At 43.8% G+C, this 19205-nt stretch overlaps 1 protein-coding gene across 1 annotated transcript in view; it reads left to right on the forward strand.

Moving 5' to 3' along the window:
- The first annotated feature begins 10001 nt into the window (after positions 1-10001).
- The window catches only part of LOC146203491 (cytochrome P450 4c3-like), a 48523-nt gene continuing 39319 nt past the window's right edge, over positions 10002-19205 (forward strand). Inside the window, exon 1 of the mRNA XM_084588790.1 lies at positions 10002-10160. The gene's annotated coding sequence lies outside the window, so the exon portion shown is untranslated. The remainder of the gene's footprint in view (positions 10161-19205) is intronic.

Below are 19205 nucleotides of genomic sequence, written 5' to 3' on the forward strand. Positions count from 1 at the left end.
CATTTCGGAGAACATGTGCTTTCCGCTGACGCCATTATTGACCGTTTCTTGAAGCAGTCGGCTGGTCTATTAAAGGTTAAAACCCAATTGGAAAGCACTCAATAACAAAGCGCCGAAGATGACAACACCTGGGAGACTAGGAAAACTACGTCCCAGTGACTCGGCGGAGTAGCTACAGCTGATTAGAGAATGACGTCACAACAGGATGTGCACCGGGTAGTTCTATTATTACCAACGATGGAAGAACCGCCGCCCTTCTCTCCAGGGCGGCTTCGGGGTTCTTGGAAGGGCCAGCTTTACTCCTTTGCAGACAGTTCGCTGTCGAAGATGGATGTAGACGTGGTATGCGGCGGCTTCGAAATTGGCGGTAATTGCAGGGCTACTGGACTCGCTACTCTTGCACGAATAAAAGGGGTCTAGAATGCGCTTTAGATGTTGCAGGAAGGACATTCACCTGAACTACACGCCACGCAAGGTTTCACGTGATATCAGGATTCATTCCAAACGCATCCCCCCTCCTTTACCTTTTGGAGTGCGACACTTTTTTCTTCTTTCTACATTTTTGAACTCCGTTAACTTGTTGTTGTGAAGCTTAGACGAACGGCAAAATTTCGGCTTGTCCGGTACCGCAGCAACGAATGGATGCCGAAAGTTCTTGAAGTAACTTCAGTAGTACGTTTTGTTAAAGTGCGTGATTCTGAACTTGTTCCAGCAGCCATTCAAAATACCCTGTATCTTGTTTCTCTTTTTAAACACAAGGACAATTACGCGGGGAAACACACAGCGCTGAAGCGACGATGGTTGTCCGGAGTTTTGTCAAAATTTCAAGCGACATTTAGGTGTAACATTTGGAGCGGCAAAATATGCATCGAAGCAGTTGTTGCTGGTTGGCGGGAAAGAAAAAAAAGCTTGTTAAGTAGAACGTAATTAACTTTCAAATGTTCCTGCAAGAACAAATATTAAAATGGCACATCTGCAGCTGGATAGACGTAGCAGACATATCATTATTAGACGCAAAAGATGAATTCTGCCAACTAAGTTTTCTTCAAGTGCCTGTCGTTTGCGATAATATGAATTCTAAAATACGACTGGGACCTTTTAAACATTAGATGTGCCCTCGTAAACTGCTATTAAGAAACAAGCATCAAATTTCCGAAACGCGGAAGTAAATTATGGCCACAACTTGCCTCCAGCTGCTAATTAGGTAAGAGTGACTCGATGTACCTGAAAAGGCTTCACTGCCTGTAAAAATGAAAATGAATCTGTCGTCCATTTTCACAGGGACCGCTGCTAAATGCCCGTTAGGTTTAGCGTCATAGCAGTAGAATACGACGCTACAGGAGGGTGGTTAAAGTAAAAGGAGGAGGACTGCTGTGGAAATAGAGTGTCTTCGAGGACACAGGATTGCGCATGCAGGAATCGGTTCCTATGGAGAGAACCCAGAGGGCGGTTGCCGCAGAAGGAGGGAGAGTGGTGAGAGCGAACGTCTCAGGAATGCTCCCTCTCGGGCTATGTAGCGCCCACAAATAATAGGCTCAGAGGCATTGACATCGTGCGCCTAGGGCAGATGACCGGAGAGGAGTGCTAGTCAAGTAACAGGTATGCGCTCAAAACCAAATAGAATGCGCTAATTGCTGGAACCCGTAGATATAACTGTAGTAGATAGCTGAAACCGAGAAAAATATAGGGTCACTGACCGAGTCAAAGTTTAATGAAAACGTACTGATGTTTCGGAAGCCCACGGCTTCCTTGTTGACCTTTGGGAAACCAGACAAATAGCATGCGTTTATATCTTCTTCAAAATGCGTTGTAATGACCTATATTATGCGTCGTAAAATGCCTCGTAAAGGCCTGTATTACAAGCTGCTCTGCACAAACGGATCGGCTCCAGATATCTAGGGGGTGCCGCAAGTTCATAAAGAAGGAGTTCCGTTGCGTCCCATTGTGGATTTTACTAGGCCACCTCTCCAAAGTTTGTCTCGCAACATGGGCAAGATTTTATCGCCTCTAGTTGACAAGACGCATTACGGAACACAATGAACTTTATTAAGAAATTGAAGAACGTAGCACTTGAAAACGATGAAGTGATGGTTTCCTTCGATGCTTGTTGCCTTTTCACGAGCGTTTCGGTCAACTTGGCGGTGGAAGCCTGCAAGCTTTGTTTGAACGAGGACTGTTCTCTTAAAGTGCGCACCATTTTTCGATGTATCCGACCTATTCAAGCTTCTTTCCTTTTGCCTTGCAAACACCTCTTTCTCGTACGGTGGCAGTTAAATTCGACAGACCTTCAGCACAGCCATGGGAGCATCAATTTTCGTGACGGCGGCTAATCTTACAATGGAAGTTATCGAAACGAAAGCCCCGGGAACAATCGAGCCACGCCCTAAATTATTCATCAGATACGTGGGCGATTGTTTCTGCATCTAAAAGAAACAACACGGACCAGCGTTTCTTAAACCCCCTCAACTGTATAAAAGCCTCAATCAATTTCACTGTAGAAGAGGAGGCGAATGGCTGCATCTCGTTTCTCAACACAAGTATGACGCGAGAATTCACGAGCCTGGATTTCGCCGTGTACAGAAAGCCTAGGCACTCAGGTCGTTATCTTCACTTCTTACCTGTCCACCCGATGTCACACAAGCGATTTGTTGTCTGCTCCCTAATCGAAAGAGCAATAAACACGTGCTCTAACGAGCAATCCCTGAAGGAAGAGCTAAGAACTGTAGAAAAGGATTTGAGGAGAAATGGTTATCCAAGAAGCTTTGTGGCAAACACAAAAAAGAAACTCCGACAGCGACCGCCCCCTTCTGATGTTTCCAATGCCTCTGAGCAAAAACGCGCAAGAATCGTTTACATATCACTTGGTCGGGTATTTCAAAAGTACAAGTTGCCCACGTTCCAACAAGAAGCTTAGAAACGAGCTCGTCAATGTGAAAGACCCGCTTCCCCTTAACATACATCATGTGGTCATGCACACGTTTCCGTGTGCAGATTGCGACCGTATGGTATATCAGAGAATGGGGCTGAAACTTGGAGGCTAACCAAGAGAGTTCTACTTATGTTCAGGACAACACAGAGGGCTATGGAACGAAAAATGGTAGGGGTAACATTAAGAGATAGGAAGCGTGCAGAGTGGGTCAGAGAAATAGCTCAAGTTACCGACATTCTAGTGGAAATTAAGAAGAAGAAATGGGCATGGGCAGGACATGTAGTGCGAAGAGAGGATAACCAATGGTCGCTTAGGGTAACAAACTGCATTTCAAGGGAAGGAAATGCAGTTTCTTGTTTTAAGGCGGCAGAAAGTTAGGTGGGCGGATGAAGTTAAGAAGTTCGCAGGGGTCAAGTGGATGCAGCTAGCAGAGAACCGGGTTAAGTGGAGAAATATGGGAGAGGCCTTCGCCCTGCAGTAGGTATAGTCAGGGTGATGATGATGGGTGATGATGAGAAACAGGAGACTGGTGCAAACGAATCCAGCAGCACAAAAAATGACGTGGCGAAAGGACACAGTGCTGCTACGCTCTGCCGAACGCGTGCACGAAACTGGACACGTCATCTATTGGGACAGGGCACATGTGCTTGCCAAAGAACGAATCGCTTCTAGACGCTTGTATTTAGAGCTTTTGCTTATTCAGACCCCTCCTTGCACAATAAATCGGATGCAAGGGAATCTGCCATCAGTACGTTTTCATTAAACTTGGTCAGTGACCCTATATTTTTCCTTATGCCGCCACCAGACCAGACGATGTTTCGTCGAACTCTCGATTAAACCTCATTCCATAGCGTCTGCACATGCGACTCCGCTGTCGAATATATTTCATGAATTTTTCTTAAGAACTCGGCAACCTTGATATTTTCGAAACCATGATTCTACATGAGCGAGCTTCTGCATATCTCGTGTAGCTAGAGGCATGGCCCGAACACACCCGGCGTCACACATGTACAGTCACAGGCTACACCACAAATCTGACTAGAGCGCTCCGACAGCACGCTCCGACGCACTGTGGTGGCCTTAGTTGCTACCTCTTAAATTTAGCGCGGTGCTCGTAGGCTTGTTGAATAAATGTCGATTCGCCGAACAAGATAACGATAATACAGTCTACACTGTGTCTAGAAATAAGTAATAATAAAGGTATGCTATTCGGGGGGGGGGGGGGGCATCTCTGTAAGCAATAAAGGGCTCAGGGGCATACAGACAAATATGCAAAGCCCCCTTTTTCCGTGGCATCCAAACGGATGTGCCGGCTAGATGAATCCCGCTTTCAGTTGCCGCACATCCAGGAAGGATACGAGCAGCGTGAGACGGATGATGCCAGTTGAAGCCATTATCACCTTCCTGGTAGCGTGGCGGGCCTGCAGCAGAGATCGTGCCGCGTCTCGCTGCTCAGGTCTGGAGTCTACAAAAAAATGCCGATGCAATATTCAGTGATGTGTGGTCGTCAACCTGGATACGTTACATTTTTTGTCACAAGCTTTAGGTTTAGCACTCCTCAGAACTTGAACTCTGTAGAGCCTGTGCTCGAGAGTATTGTGCAAAACAGGCAGTACTGTGCACAAAACGTTTGAAGAGAGCTTTTTTTGCTGTAAACTTCTATTGTATTGGTCCTAAGTGGTTAAGTGGTGAATGATGAAAACACTTTCTGCAAATATGTGGTAGTGTTAGAGCTGTTTCTCTATTAAATTACTTGTTCAAATAATCACGAAATTCACAACGCCAAAGAAAGCACTTGGTTGCCATCAATGTGAACACAAAATAATGTGAACTGAACAGAAATGATCGCCCATAATTTACTATCATAATCAGCCAGACTATACCAACTACAGAGCTAAGGCCTCTCCCATATTCCTCCATATAACCCACTCTTTTGCTAGCTCCATTCACTTCACCCCTGCGAACCTCTGAATCTCAGCCGCCCACCAGACATTCTGCCGCCCACTGCTAATTTTTCTTTCTCTTGGTGCTACCCTTTTCGGCCATCGGCTATCCTTTCTTGCCCTACATGCTCGGCCCATGCCAATTTCTTCGTCTTGATTTCCACTAGAATGTCATTACCTCGCGTTATTTTTCTGACCCACTCTACACACTTCCTATCTCTTAATGTTACACCTGTCATTTTCCGTTCCATAGTTCCCTGCGTTGTTTTTAACTTGAGTAGAACCATTTTCGTTAGCCTCCATGTTTCAGCTCCATCATTTATACATTTCTAAAAAAAAGTGCATGACAGATTTATTTCATGATTTGTAATATATGTCTATTTATGTCTATAATATATGTATTTAATTGCAGGATACTTCCCTCACACAAACTATATACAACTGGTTCCGGCGATATATAGACCGTTTTACCGAGAGTAAGCAGGGGAGGAGTAAAATATTGTCTAACCAGATTCATTGCGCCGGCCCGTTGTTGCCAGTACCGAGTGGGCTATGCGTTCGCACGCTTAATGCATAGCAAAGTGGCCTTGCACCTCGGTATATTACTGTTTGAGAAACTTAAATACCTTTATTAGCGCCCCTTTTAGTGGCAATGTCATCAGGACAGCAAGGCTTGTTCATAGACTGCACAAACAATAAAAAAATCCCAAGAATATTGCCGAGAGCGTATGCGGGAAGCGTGCAATTACAGTCCTAGTGCGGCTGTGATATGTTTCTGCTTTACCGCTTTCCACTCAGTTCTAATTTAATTCGCCTATGAACGTTTTGTGTAAGCCAGACAAGCTTAGTACCAATGATGGACTCACGAATATGACGCCCATTTTACTTCCTCCGCCGTAGTAAGCACGCAGGCCGGGCAGGCCGTGCCTATCGCAAGCACTCCGCGCCAACGATACGGTGGATCGCTTCCACCAGCGCCAGAAGAGCGTGCGAAAATTTTTCCTTCCCTTAAACAATAAGCTGGCAGCAAAAAAAAAAAAAAAAAAAAAAATATGCGGATCTCTGATTTATACCGTATTCTTGATAATTGCAATACACACGTTTATCAACAGAGCCAGCTGCCGCTGGCGCGGTGCACGACCCACCGTCTGCACGCTGGCTCGGCTGAGAAGGCGTCAACGAAATTTACATCTTTCTTTTACTGATACAATGGGATCGGCCGTAAAGCAGTTCCATGAGAGATCATTCACTCTAGCGCTGAGTGATTACAAAGCGCCGTCGGATGTGCCTTCGATGCGAAACAATTTAGGCAACTAGGGAATAGCGCTCGGAGAGAGTGCCGTCGTCCGCCGCGCCAGCGGGCGGCGCCGCTTTCGTATGCACTGCTGTATGTGCTGCGAATTTGTAGTCTTCGTTCATAGTGCAGCTGAGAGTGCATGTTTTTCGAATTTTTGCTCAACAATATGTTGAGCAAACGATGCTGCTACGACGGGAGAGGATACGATGTTGCTGCGCCGCTGAACGTATAAAAACGCTGATGGGTGGTACTTTATATACTTCTTTTATGTGCTACTCTTGAACCGTGGTTTAACTTGAAAGTATACATTGTTGAAGCAGAACAGCTCGATCGTTTGCTTTTCGCACTCGGTTGCCGGCGCACCCCAGACACGTATGCATTCGCCAAGCTCGGTACGTGATAGCAGCGGTTAGCGGCGTAAACGCGGTGAACGCCTTCTATGCCTTTAATGCAAAATGAAATCAGCACAACATCGAATATAAATATGCACTGTCGAGAGGAAATACATGACATGAAATGGGTCGCAATTCACGTTAAATCAATGCTGTGATGACTGGAAAGCATCTTTCGTAGTATAATGTATTCCGCGTTCGGTAGCTGCCCGTATGGTTCATTGGCTGTGTGTTTGCGTGTACAGTTACCATTGCGATTATAAATATAGTTGGTAATACATGCATCGTGAAAGATACAACAGATACATCCTCGCCGTTAACTCTGACGAATTCGGCTTGCGGAAGTGGAGCGCAGTCCTTCACTGCCGCCCCGACCGCTAACTGTTTCCAACAGCTGCCGTCATGCCAAACGGATAGTATACAGTTTGCTGGCGCGCTCAAACAAAGCACAAAATAGCACCAAGGTGTCGGACAGCTTTTACGAGCACCGCGAAACAGCACTTTTACACTGCCGCATCGCAGCATCAACACGCACAGCCCAGCCCAAGATGGCGTCAAGACAGCCGGAGCGGGCTTTCCCAGTTTGGCTCATACGGGGCGCCACCATCAAACTAAGATGCCTGCGGCCAGGCATCGAAACTAAAATCGTTTATATTATGAAATGCTGGCCCATATAAGAGAAGAATCTATAGAGTCACTTTAAATTTTTTTTAACAAGATATGGGGTATTGGGAAAAATAACCGAGGCATGAAAAAACGCTGTTGCCGTATCATTCCTTAAAATTGGGAAGTCGCCAGCCAATCCAAGCAGCTATACGCCAGTTGCATTGACGAGTTGCCTTGGTAAATATTTTGAGAGCATTCAGAATATTAGGCTAATGTTTGCTCTAGAATCCCGAGAACCCCTTGACGTCCATTAGTGTGGCTTCAGAAATATATTTTCGAAAACCGATTATCCCGTCCGTCTTGAGAATACAGTCTGAGGGGCATTTATACATAGACAGCACTGTCTTGCGGTATTCTTCGATCTCAAGAAGGCCTACGACACAACGTGGAGGTTTGGAATACAGCGTGACCTGGTAGACCAAGGCACCCGTGACAGAACGCTGAACATTTCGTGCGATTTTCTTGCCAAACCCTCATTCAGTGTCCTTCTAGACACATATATGTCAAAAAAAACTTTATTCAGGAAAACGTGGTACAACACGGGTAATTAATCTTGAGCATTACCTTTTTTTTTTTTTTGTAAGAATGAATGTCATAGCAAGAATAATCCCGAAGTTCATTATGCATTCAATATATGTTGATAACCTGCAAATAGACTGCAGACCTGCGTATCCTCCAGCATACCAGTGTGTGAGAGGCAAATACGAATTACAGTAAACAAACTCTCGGTTCGGGCAGACAGGAATGGTTTTAAATTTTCCCCACAAAAACCCGTAACCCCATTCTGTACTGAAGTCAAACCACCAGTAAAACAGGAACACAAATTTCTAGGCCTGATCTGTGATAGAAAACTCACGTCCTTACACGACATAAATGACTTAAAAGTAAGCTTCTCGAGCCCTTAATATCTTTAAAATGCTCTCACGACAACGTTGGGGCTATGACAGGACGTGCCTCCTGCCGATTTATCGCCCTCTAGTGCGCTCCTTTTTAATCTATAGAAGCTAGTGTATGATTCAGCCAGATCATCATACTTGAAACGGCTCGACCCAGTACACAACACAGGCCTCCATTGTTGAACTGTGGCTTACAGAACATAACCCATGAGTAGCCTATATGTCGAAACAAATTACCCGTCCCTTACCAACAGAGGAACCATGATTACGTGTGCGTATATACGAAAAATGAGATCTCTTCTAAAACACCTCTCTTATTCCATGATTGCTACATATCACGGTCCAGAACTCTATTCAGCAATAAGCCCCGAGCAGTCAAACCATATCTTCTCTGATTCAAAGAAAAATGCAGAGAATTAGATTTACTAGATGTCTTTCCGGTATTGCCCAAAGTTAGAACCCACTGCCATCATTAGACAGTTTTCCCCATGTGTGCGATGTTTCACTGACATGCCTTCATAAAAAGCAAACTCCTAGAGAACACATCAGTTTATACAAACGGTTCAAAGCACTACGTTGGGAGGGCAATAATCCAGGCCTAATGGGAGAAAAAAGTAAGACTGCCTCAATGCTGCTCAATGTTCACTGCCGATTGTTATGCTACTTCTGTAGCGGTAGAAACCGTAATAAAAAAATTATCAAATGCAGTGTTATATACTCTAAGTCCTTTAGCGTAATCAGAGCGCCACACTCAAAAACGAAATAGAACCCTTAATTGGAGACATCATAAACAATGTAGTGAACGCATACAAATAAGGACAGGAAATAAGAGTTCTGCTGGGTCTCTCGCCACGCGGAGATCAACGGGAATGAGAAAACTGGCGAATGTGCTGCGCGTGCCCGTGGCGCGGTAATAAAACAAATGAGCATTCGTAGCAAAGATTGCATGAAGGCCATTACAGAGTAAAGTGAGAACTGAGAAACTGAGAACTATACGGCAGGCTTTGAACAATAATAATACATAATCAACTACACCTCACTGAGCCTATAATCGTAGAGTGGACGTCAAGAATGTTTTGTTGAAGTGATTCTATCTCGTCTCTGAATCGGACACACACAACACGCACAACTTTTTATTCCTGAAAGAAGAGAAACATATGCATGTGGAGATGAGTTCCCAATCAATCATGTGCTGGTATCATGCACAAAGCTCGATGAAATAAGGAAAAGTCATTTCATAGCTCTACAATGAACGCAACTCACTCATCCAAGCCTTCTGCTAGGAGAAAATGCGTATTCCGAATTTTCATGTGTTCGCAATTTTTCTCAATGAAATAAACATTCTGTACAATCTGTGACATAACTGTAAACGAGGTTGACGCCCTTAGTTGTCTATGCGTCATAAAACCCAATAATATGCAATGCAATAAAAAAATCACCAAGATTTGTCATTTATTTTGAGCACACAGGCATTAGGCGCAGCAAGACGTTATGAATTAAGAGAGCACTCGGAAAGAGGACAAAATCCCCGCCGCGCGGAAGCGTCATGCTGGTGGCTGTTGCGCTGCCGCATTGCCTTGAAGTGGTGCTGCGGTAAGCCTTTCTGTCTGAATTCTTTCAGGAGAGCCGACATTCGCTGGCACGTAAAGAGATCACAAGATGTCTTCATCGGCCTTTCCCCTCTTTTCTTTCTCGCCACGCACTCCTTGTGCAGCCATGATCACTTGAGGCCCTTCGCTGCGTCGGCGCGGCCCAGATCCCGTGTCGTTTATCTTGTCACTCTCGTTGTACACGAACACGTGATCCATGAAGTGAGCGGAAGGGCAAGCCCAACGCTCGCGCACGCACCGACACAGGCGCGACCCTGTGCCAACATCCGTCAATTTTGTTTGCTCCGCACTCATGAAAGGAAGCGTAACGCCTTTACCGAGTAAGGGGGACTAGTCGCCTGCCAGAACACGTGGCGCGTACTGAGACGAGGTGTCAAGTGTACGCATAAGGATATTGCTGCAGTCAAGTTTGCTGCGCAGTTTTCAGGTTAGTGGCACCACTCTCTTTAAGGTGTTAAGTAGAGAGAAAGAGAGAAATTGAAATAAAAAGTGGCCCCGCCGTAAGCACTGAGGAGCCACATATAGTAAGCTCAACACGCAATCATCTTGAATCTATAGCACAACGGAAATTGTGTGAAGGACTTTTTCCTTAACGTGCAAATGTTTTTTCATGATCAAAAATATTATTTACTTCTATAGTATACTGTTCCCGCTCAACAATTAACCTCTGTTTTTGTGTTCTTGAAGATTCTATTTTAGCTATGATATTGCGTCACGCATTGAATGTGACCAGCGTAGGGGTCTTTAAAGTAATAAAATGAAAGTAATTACCTTAAAGACCCCTCGCGGGGTCTTTAAGGTAATAAAATGAAATGAAAATGAAATGAAATGCGCTGCATCAGTCATGGTGCCATTGTCTTTTAGGCAGCACTGTGCAACGGCGCTGTCTGCGTTGCAATGCGCCGTAAACTTTAATTACCTTCGCATTCCTGCCCTTTCAACCTTGCCAACCAACCAAGTAATTGATAGTTCTTCCTAAAATAGTTTGCTTGCTCATCTTAAGAGGTTCACATGTTAATGGCTTGTGCCTGCTTGCGTATCCAAACATTGCTTACGAACATATGCCTTCGTATCAACTGCATGCGTTACGTTGGCTTAGTTGATCGGCTTCTGAGGGTGAGACTTGCTACTCGCGGCGCGCAGCACTGTGTATATCTAATTATGAATATCGCATCGACTTGACAGCAAGCACAGAAGTTGATGCCTCGGGTGCTTTAGCATGAAATGCATCAGGGTTTCGTGCGCTCTGCTGTAGCAAATGAGACAATGCTTTGTTGTTTCAGTTCTTCTGATGCAAGAAAGGAGCTAAAAAAGCATTGAGTGCAGAAATTGTGGTCCACGCTATTGAAATGAACAAGTGGCGCTCACGACTCCCGATCACCTCGTTAGCTTTGCGCACGTTCTACGGCAAGTAAAAATAGCAAGACATAAAGGAGTTTTGCCACCTATTTTGAAATGGAGATGGGCTCGTAGCCACCGGAGTGCATCGTGTTTCGTGAATTGCGCGCTCTCTGCAGCCTCTATAAGTGGGAATTCCGAGAAATGGCGGCTGAATACTCACATGACATTTTCTCACCAGCTTCCTCACTAAGTCCCTGAAGAATCAGTAGATTGACAAGGCCTTTGCTGCGCAAAAAGCCTACTCACGCCGCCCCTATACATTCGCTTTAGAATATCCTCTACGCCGCCTCTACATTGTTTGCTTCAGACGACCGAATAACTAAACTGTAGCTAGCTAGGAGCAATTACGCTGTTTTACTGCGATCCTTTGCATATCTGTCTAAGCAAATTATTTCTATAAAATGCCACTGCTCCTGCCCTCTCCATCTTGAGGAATACCTGCAACAGACCTATTAACCTTACTATTATTAACGCTACTCCCGTTAAAATAGCCTAATGAGGACATAATTCCAAGTGTGTTGTTTAGATGATTCTACAAAATCCTGCACCAACGCAGGCAGTGCAAGGAAGACAGTATGCTGACTGGCACTGAATAAATGGCCCTTTTGCTCATGGGACAAAAAAAAATTCATGTAAATACCGCCCGATCCATCAATCGATGTCAAGAAACCATTACGGCTTTGATGCGGTACTTTATAGGTTGGTGAAAAACTACTGATACGAACCCTTTTACAATCAGGACGACAACATTGCACAAACGACTGGCTCGTTAATTTGCATTATAGCGTGGGCTCAATTTTCGTAGATGTCCTGAAGCTTCGAAATACAAGATTACAGATTGTAGTTTTGTTGAACAATTCGGGAGGCGGGAAGGCCTTCAGCTTGAAAACACCAAGTGGGAGTGATGGAAGATGGAACGAACGCTGACGCGTCACCTGCACCGGCGCCTTATCAAACACTGCGCGGGATGTCTTATGAAATACGCCTATCTGCATCAGCGCATCGTCAGCACCTGCGCTACTTGCGACTTTTCAAACACCGCGCCATTGATAGCGGAAGCGCTTTGAGATTCCTTAACGTCTTCATCATTTCCATCATTGCAATAAAGATGTCAGAACCGTGTATAGCCCTGCCCAGTGCAATAGATTCGTGGGTGCGAGCTTCGTGCATTTGCGAACAAGTTAAAGGGTGGTCGATGTTTGTGATGTGTTAACTTTTGTTTTTTACAATTCCCATGTCAAGTTTATTCTGGAATGATTATAATTAGGGGAGAAAGTAAGCACCGCCTTAGGGGTATAATGCGGTAGCGGCCTATATCTATCTTGAGTGCTTTCGTATTCAGAAATTCATGCTGACGTGAAGTTTCCACTGCGAAAGCCGCTTTCAAACATAGAACGCGTAGGCACCACTTGTTTTGATAAGGACATATGAGATCTCCACTGAGTTCCAGTGGACGCCATATGCTGCTTTTTTTAAGGATATTATCCGACACGTATTTTACGCGATCTCTCAGTCCTGGGCTACACCGACGGCTTTTCGGCCGAACGAGCCCTATACACCGTGGCGCAATAAATATACGCTTTCGTTTCCTTAAAAAGCGCCTGGGCCTTGTCGAGGTCTCTCTTGGACACCATCGGCGAGTAGACAATGCTATGTGCTACGTGATATCAAACTTGGTTAGGTGCAGGAATAAGATGATTTTGTTTAAAAAAAAAATGTTTCAGTTCTCAGAATACAGCTATAACATTCTGTAGGCTATATGAGAGACTCGTCATCTCGTACCGAAGCAATATTACGTGTAATATGGTACTCTGAAGTTGTGGAGCTCCTCGTGAATATCTGGCTCCTTGAATTTATTGCTGGGGACTATAATACTCAAAATAAAGCTAGCTTACATTGATATAAAACGCTTCTGTAATATAAAATATGCGGACATGAATAGTATCAAACGTTTATAACGACAATACATTGCAAAAAATGTGGAGGGGGAGGGGGCGGTTAATGTTGCAAGTCGTCGCGGCCTTTTCCGAATACGAGTCACGACGGTTGCAAAAGGAGCCAGTTCTTGGGTTCGGCATCATATTATTTTTCCAAGCCAATGCATTCAGTCATTTTTGTGTTTATTTACTTCTTTCTTGATTTGCTTGATGCCAGTAACCGATTAAAACCTTAGTTGCTTCGAGCAGGTTACTTAAGGTATATGCCAAAAATGGAGGGCAACCCTCAAACCAAACACATATTCACACATCGACATGCCGACCAGTTAACAAATACTTTTTTCCTATGAAGGCTGTAATATGCAACGCAAGAGAAAATAAATTGACTTTGCCGCAGTCGTTAAGCGTTGTTGGTCCGTGCAGCTTTATCCCTTGAAGTGATCCTTGAAGTAATTTGAAGGCCGGGCTTCGGCAACTCTTGTACGATTATTTTCGTTCAGGTGGAAATTTTTCTCGGCTAAGCAAATCTTGCTACTTGTAATAAAATCAGTATAATTGTGGGGGATGTGATTATACCAGCTCTGCACCCAACCACACACAGCTGTCATGGTTGGTTGGCGTGCTATTGAAAATTTCCTCTCAAGATCTAGCTGGGAGCAAATAGACACCCTCGAAACCTTACATGGTAGCATCGCAACAGTCATGCGTTCTATGTTCGATGAACATGCTGCCGTACCTTAGTATTACTTCGCACTGATTTTTTCATGTGAGAAGCAGCGTCATAGAAACACTATACGAAATCGCCTGTTAATTTCTTCATTTCAGTGACTTCACTTCTTTCGAATATATTTGCAGGATTTCTGAGGTGAAGTTTTTAAACAAAATACGAAATTTCGGAGACGAGTGAGAGCCACGTTAAATACTATTCTGAATATTTTTACTCTCCGTTGTTAATTAGTCAGTAGGTAGTGATGATCTGATATTTTTATAATGGCTTCAGGAACAAATTGTAGCAAGGAACAAACTGTACACCGTCTTGAAAAACAGAGCTGACTGATATGTTGACATCAAGGCATAATTTACGCAGCTTTATTTACAGGCCCCTAACACAAAGCTACTATAGGAGACATGCAGGCTCTTAGCCAAATGAACACGCAAAATCTGGTCGGTCGGAACGAGCTTTAGAGAGGGAAGTGGATTATATTCTTTGACACGTCTTGGAGATATGAAGTAGCACTGCTGTCACACGGATCCTCTTCTATTTTATGATTTATCTTTTGAAGCTGATAAAACACTACGCAAGTGCTACGGACTTTGATGAACAAATTTCGGCCAGACGTTTTATAAGACCATCTACAAATTTGACACTTTATTAAAAAAAACCAGTGATTATAAAGTCGGCTTATTAGTCATTGCTCATTACTTAACTTCGGGAATAAAAACAAAAAGTTGAAATCCATGCCACGCAACTCAAACCATCCTTCAATTGGTTTCAACTGGGGCTACGTCTTCAGCTGGGAAACTGGGTGTAATAGCATATGCACATGGATGCAAAACTAATAATTCAGTTAGTTGTTTCACGACGAAAAAATAGCGCTGAAATGGACACGACTAAGTTAAGGCATGTGTGTGCCCTTACATTGGTATTCGTCCATTTTCGGATTATTTTTCCACCATGCAGTAGCTTACATTTTGTCAACATAACTTGATCTAAAGTTTCGAAAATGGAAGACACTTCGGGCGGGACTGAAACTGGATGCATAATGTGGCACTAGCCTAGAATTACTTAGTCTGCGTCTTTTTTTGTTGTATCTAAATGAATGTGTTTAAATGCTCCCTTTTTTTGAAATTTTGGCTGCAGAACCCATGAGCGATACTAAATGATGTAGAGAACCTTCAAAACCTCTCAATGAATTGTTTTCTACCGGATATAGCTTGCGTGGTTCTTTTCTCAGCGTTCTCAAAAAAGGCCTCAAAATGTAAAAGGCAAGCCACGCGACGAGGCGGTCGCGCACCTCTATAGCGGTGCTCTCAAACGTGCTGTGTAAGAAAAAGTTTGGCTCCCGATTCACAGGCCACGGGAATCGATAGAGCTATAGAACGCTTTCAACTCTTCCAACGTCTCTACTACTTGAGCGAGCCTCTCCCGGTTGCAGCGCACTAACAACTCCTGAAATGGTCTTAGAGTGTGCACATGTATTGTTCGAGGCAATGTGAGGTGCCCATGATCCTCTTGCGCTGCAGAATACCGCAAATAAATCTTTATGTCGTTCAGGTCTATCCTTTACTAACGTTTGTGAGTCTTCCGGCGAAATTGAGCCCATAGACCATTGTTTCCTGTTCTTCCGGCGGTTCACTTCTCTCTTTACCATTTACTTAAACACTCCCCTCGCTAGATTACGGCTTCCTGTAACTATTCCAGTTCTCCTCTCCTTTGGGGCAAGCGCTAAGGATATGCCTTGAAACCAGTGGGCGATTCTATTCACGATTTAAAACTCTATAAGGTAGACTTCTATGCCAGAAGAGACCGAACTGCTTTTTCTTTCACTTTTGATTTTTTGCTCAAATTCTAGTTTAATACTCATAATTATCAAAATACTCCACTCCTTGTCCACATACCTTTAGAATCTGCAATGCTTCCAGGCCAATTCCCCGGCCTAGGTAGGGCCATTATGACTAAGGACATCATCATCATCGACAGGTTGTTCTGCCTGTTGCAGGTATTCGGCCTCCACCAACGTTCAAAGAGCGTTGGCGTCCGCTTCATGTTATATCACAGCGCAAATGCCGTTACTGGCCGAGCGACGTGATACGACGAATGCCAGGAGGCCCAGTCACCTGCTACTGGAGCAAAACCCTATCGCTTTCCCGTGACTACAATCATGGTTCAGTCGACCTTACTCCTGGTTTAATGTCAGTGCAGGTTAAAGAACCCCGGGTGGTCGAAATTTTCAGAGCCCTCCACTGCGGCTTCTCTCATAGCCTGAGTCGCTGTGGGACGTTAAACCCCACAAACCAAGCTAATTCAAACCAAACCAAACCTTATTCCTACCTTGCACCTTTTGAGAGCAGTAAAAAAGCAAGGCGCAAGTGACCCGTTACATGAATTTTTTTTCATGTTTCGGGAGGTTTCTTTAGAATACGGGAAATACGACCACATGAGATATATTGTCTAGAAAACAAATTATTGATAGATTTTCGAAAGTTCTCTAACATTTTGCGACTCATATTTGGTGTCTGCTGCCAATACATAAAAAATTCAAAAATACTAACTATTCAGTTTGGAGGAAAACAATAACAAAAATAGCCTGAGTAACTCGAGGCTGGTGCCAACATCACACATACGGTTCCATTTGCGTATGCGAAACCTTGGCTCAAGATATGTAGGACAACTGTACACGCTTCTTATACGAACTATTTTGCTCTTTGGTAACACCGCACTAGGGCTGCCAAACCATTTCCGGTTCCGCGTTAAGCATGAAAAAAATGTGCGAAGCGGCTCCTCCAAGTGGGGTGCTTTCGCTATTCAATGCAGAGAATCTCTGTGACGGCATATTCGTTCAGCAGCTTTCTTTGCGCATGTTCCAACAATTGCCTGGATCAAAAACGCTTGCTGCGTTCGCTTCTCTGTCGAATGCACTGCCATGACCTTATGAAAGTGGGGTGTCCCCTCCCACCCCCCCCCCCCCAAAAAAAAAAAAAACGCGGCAAATAATGCGACGCCTTCGTTTCTTTTTTTTTTTTTGTCATCTTCTATTTGGCGCAGAATCGGTATTGTAGTTTCGGTGGATACTGCGTTATGGCGTTGTGTTATATTGCTTTGTTTTATGGCACATATAAGCAACTAAGGTCATCATGTGCCAAACGAAAAGTTTAACATTTCTGTTTGGTGGGAGGCATTTAAAGTTTTTATAACATTTGTAAGATTCTTTCAGTTGATTAGGGGGACATTTTTGTCAGTGGCGAATATAATACCCGTGCCACATGGACAAATTTAGTACCATTAAGTGCTGACTGTCTTAAGCTTTAACAGAATACGCTTGATGCGGCGTGCACAAATTTAATGGCGTTAAACCTACTGTCATCCCAAGCTGCTGAGTGCTCATTGACTAATTCACTCTAAAATGCCTACTGAAGTTTGATTATTCACAAGGAAATGCAGACAACTTTTTTTAGAGCCATGCCACTTATCAGGTCTCAAACATTTTATTCACAACATTCAATGGAATGAGCTAGACACCGGTCTTTACACCATTTTAGTAACAATGTCGCAACCTTAACCGCCACTTATGACTGATGCCTTCGAATTGTGCCCTAACAGGCGGCTTTTTGACTGGTTTTTCGACCTATCAGCAGAGAAATTCGATATTCACCGGAAAATAATTTTAATATTACATGAGCAACATTGACGAGACATTGTGCTCATGAACACAAGTGATAATCCGGTAAAATGTTTGACTAGCTTGCAGACATTATAGTTTTTGCGATGCACGTGCAAATAAATTATAACTGGACGTGTAGCACCAGCTCCGAAAATAACGGAAGTAATGAACTTATTGCATTATGCATTACATATTGCATTACTGCATTATGTACAACGGGTTCAACTCATATCATGCAATGGAATAGTGTAGTGGAACCCTTAGCCGGGTGTATATGACATATGCTATTCCCATGCAACGCTCGCACAATAAATGACCGTACATTATATGTATATATAAAAAAAATTCGTTTGGGTAAAAGCCCCATCCCGTCGAAATTTCTAAAGATGAAAAGTACGGCCTTTGTCTGTATATACGCAGTAAATCTGGGCCTCGAGAAAAAAAAAAAGTTTAATCTGCGTTTCATGCACGTCGCCTGCAAGGCCAGCACGGCCTGCTTAGACAGCTGCGTCTTATGCGCTCAGTGGAGCAGGGATGTGCAATCTTCGTATCAGCGGCACTCGGTTACCCACTATTCGATCCGAGCTTCCAATTGAGTGCAGTGACTTTTGCAGCGGGAAATACCAGACCCGCTCGCGGTGCCACTCGCGCATGAGGACTATGCCCTGCTTGGCCGCTGAAATGCGTATAACATGCGAAGCAAGCAGGTAGTGAATACTGGATTAATTAGAGTCCCAAACTTTTTCGCGATCACACGTGCACCAGCTCAAACGCGTCCCTGAAAGTTACGGAAGTTCTTCTTTGCAGAATATTTTGACAAATTCCTGCTGTCTATGAACTGGAAAGAAAAAAAAAAACTGTGTTTAGTTACCACGCGAAAATTGCCGAGATTGAACCCGGCACTGTACTCAACGTTCACATGGGGCACTTTAACCTTTATCGCTGGCCTTTTAAGCGATTAGTGTCACTTGCCCACTGATGCCACAGGCGAATGCATACCGGCCGTCTTTCCTTGGCTAATTTGACTCATATTTGATTATTATTTACATAGAAGACTTTGTATCAACAAAAGTATTCTTAATTGTCTTTAGTATTGGTCGTCCAAACTTTACCGCCGAGTAGCTTTGGAAGGGATTAGTTCTATTTTTTTCTAATAGTAGTTTTGTAGAGCTCCATAGTAAATAGCATTCTTATTTAAATTATTTTTCCTTCACACCTGCGACTGGACACTTTAAAAGGAACACTGTGATCAAAGTTGTGCTATTCTGGACATCAATCAGTGAATCCTGGATTTAGTAGGCTGCCTCTTAAATTTGGGTGGGAAGTAAAGGATCCAATATACGTAAATGACCACCTGACCATGGAAAACAAAAAACTTCTCACTAGGGCACGCGCACTCAAGAAAGAAAAGGGATGGCTGTATCTCTGGACGAAAAACTGTCAAATTTTGGCACATAAGTCAGAGAATAGCCATGTCTTCCGTATTAAATCCGAGTCCGATCTGTCGATCTTCACCTAGATTGTGTACTTTTTTTCTGCCCATCTCGTTCATTAGGATGGCCTCGTACTTCACGCCTTCAAACCTAAAATCTTATCTTTCCCCTTCTTGTAGATCTTTAATTTATTTTAATGCACGAAGTCTAAGAAAACATTCGGACGACATTGCTAACTTCTTATCAGCTACTCAACACCAGTTTTCCGTTATCTGCGTCAGCGAGACTTGGCTGTCCGAAACAGATAAAGATCTATACT

The sequence above is a fragment of the Amblyomma maculatum genome, chromosome 1 (assembly GCF_055883805.1).
Source record: "Amblyomma maculatum isolate TAMU_Amacu chromosome 1, ASM5588380v1, whole genome shotgun sequence".
NCBI classification, from domain to species: Eukaryota; Metazoa; Arthropoda; class Arachnida; order Ixodida; family Ixodidae; genus Amblyomma; species Amblyomma maculatum.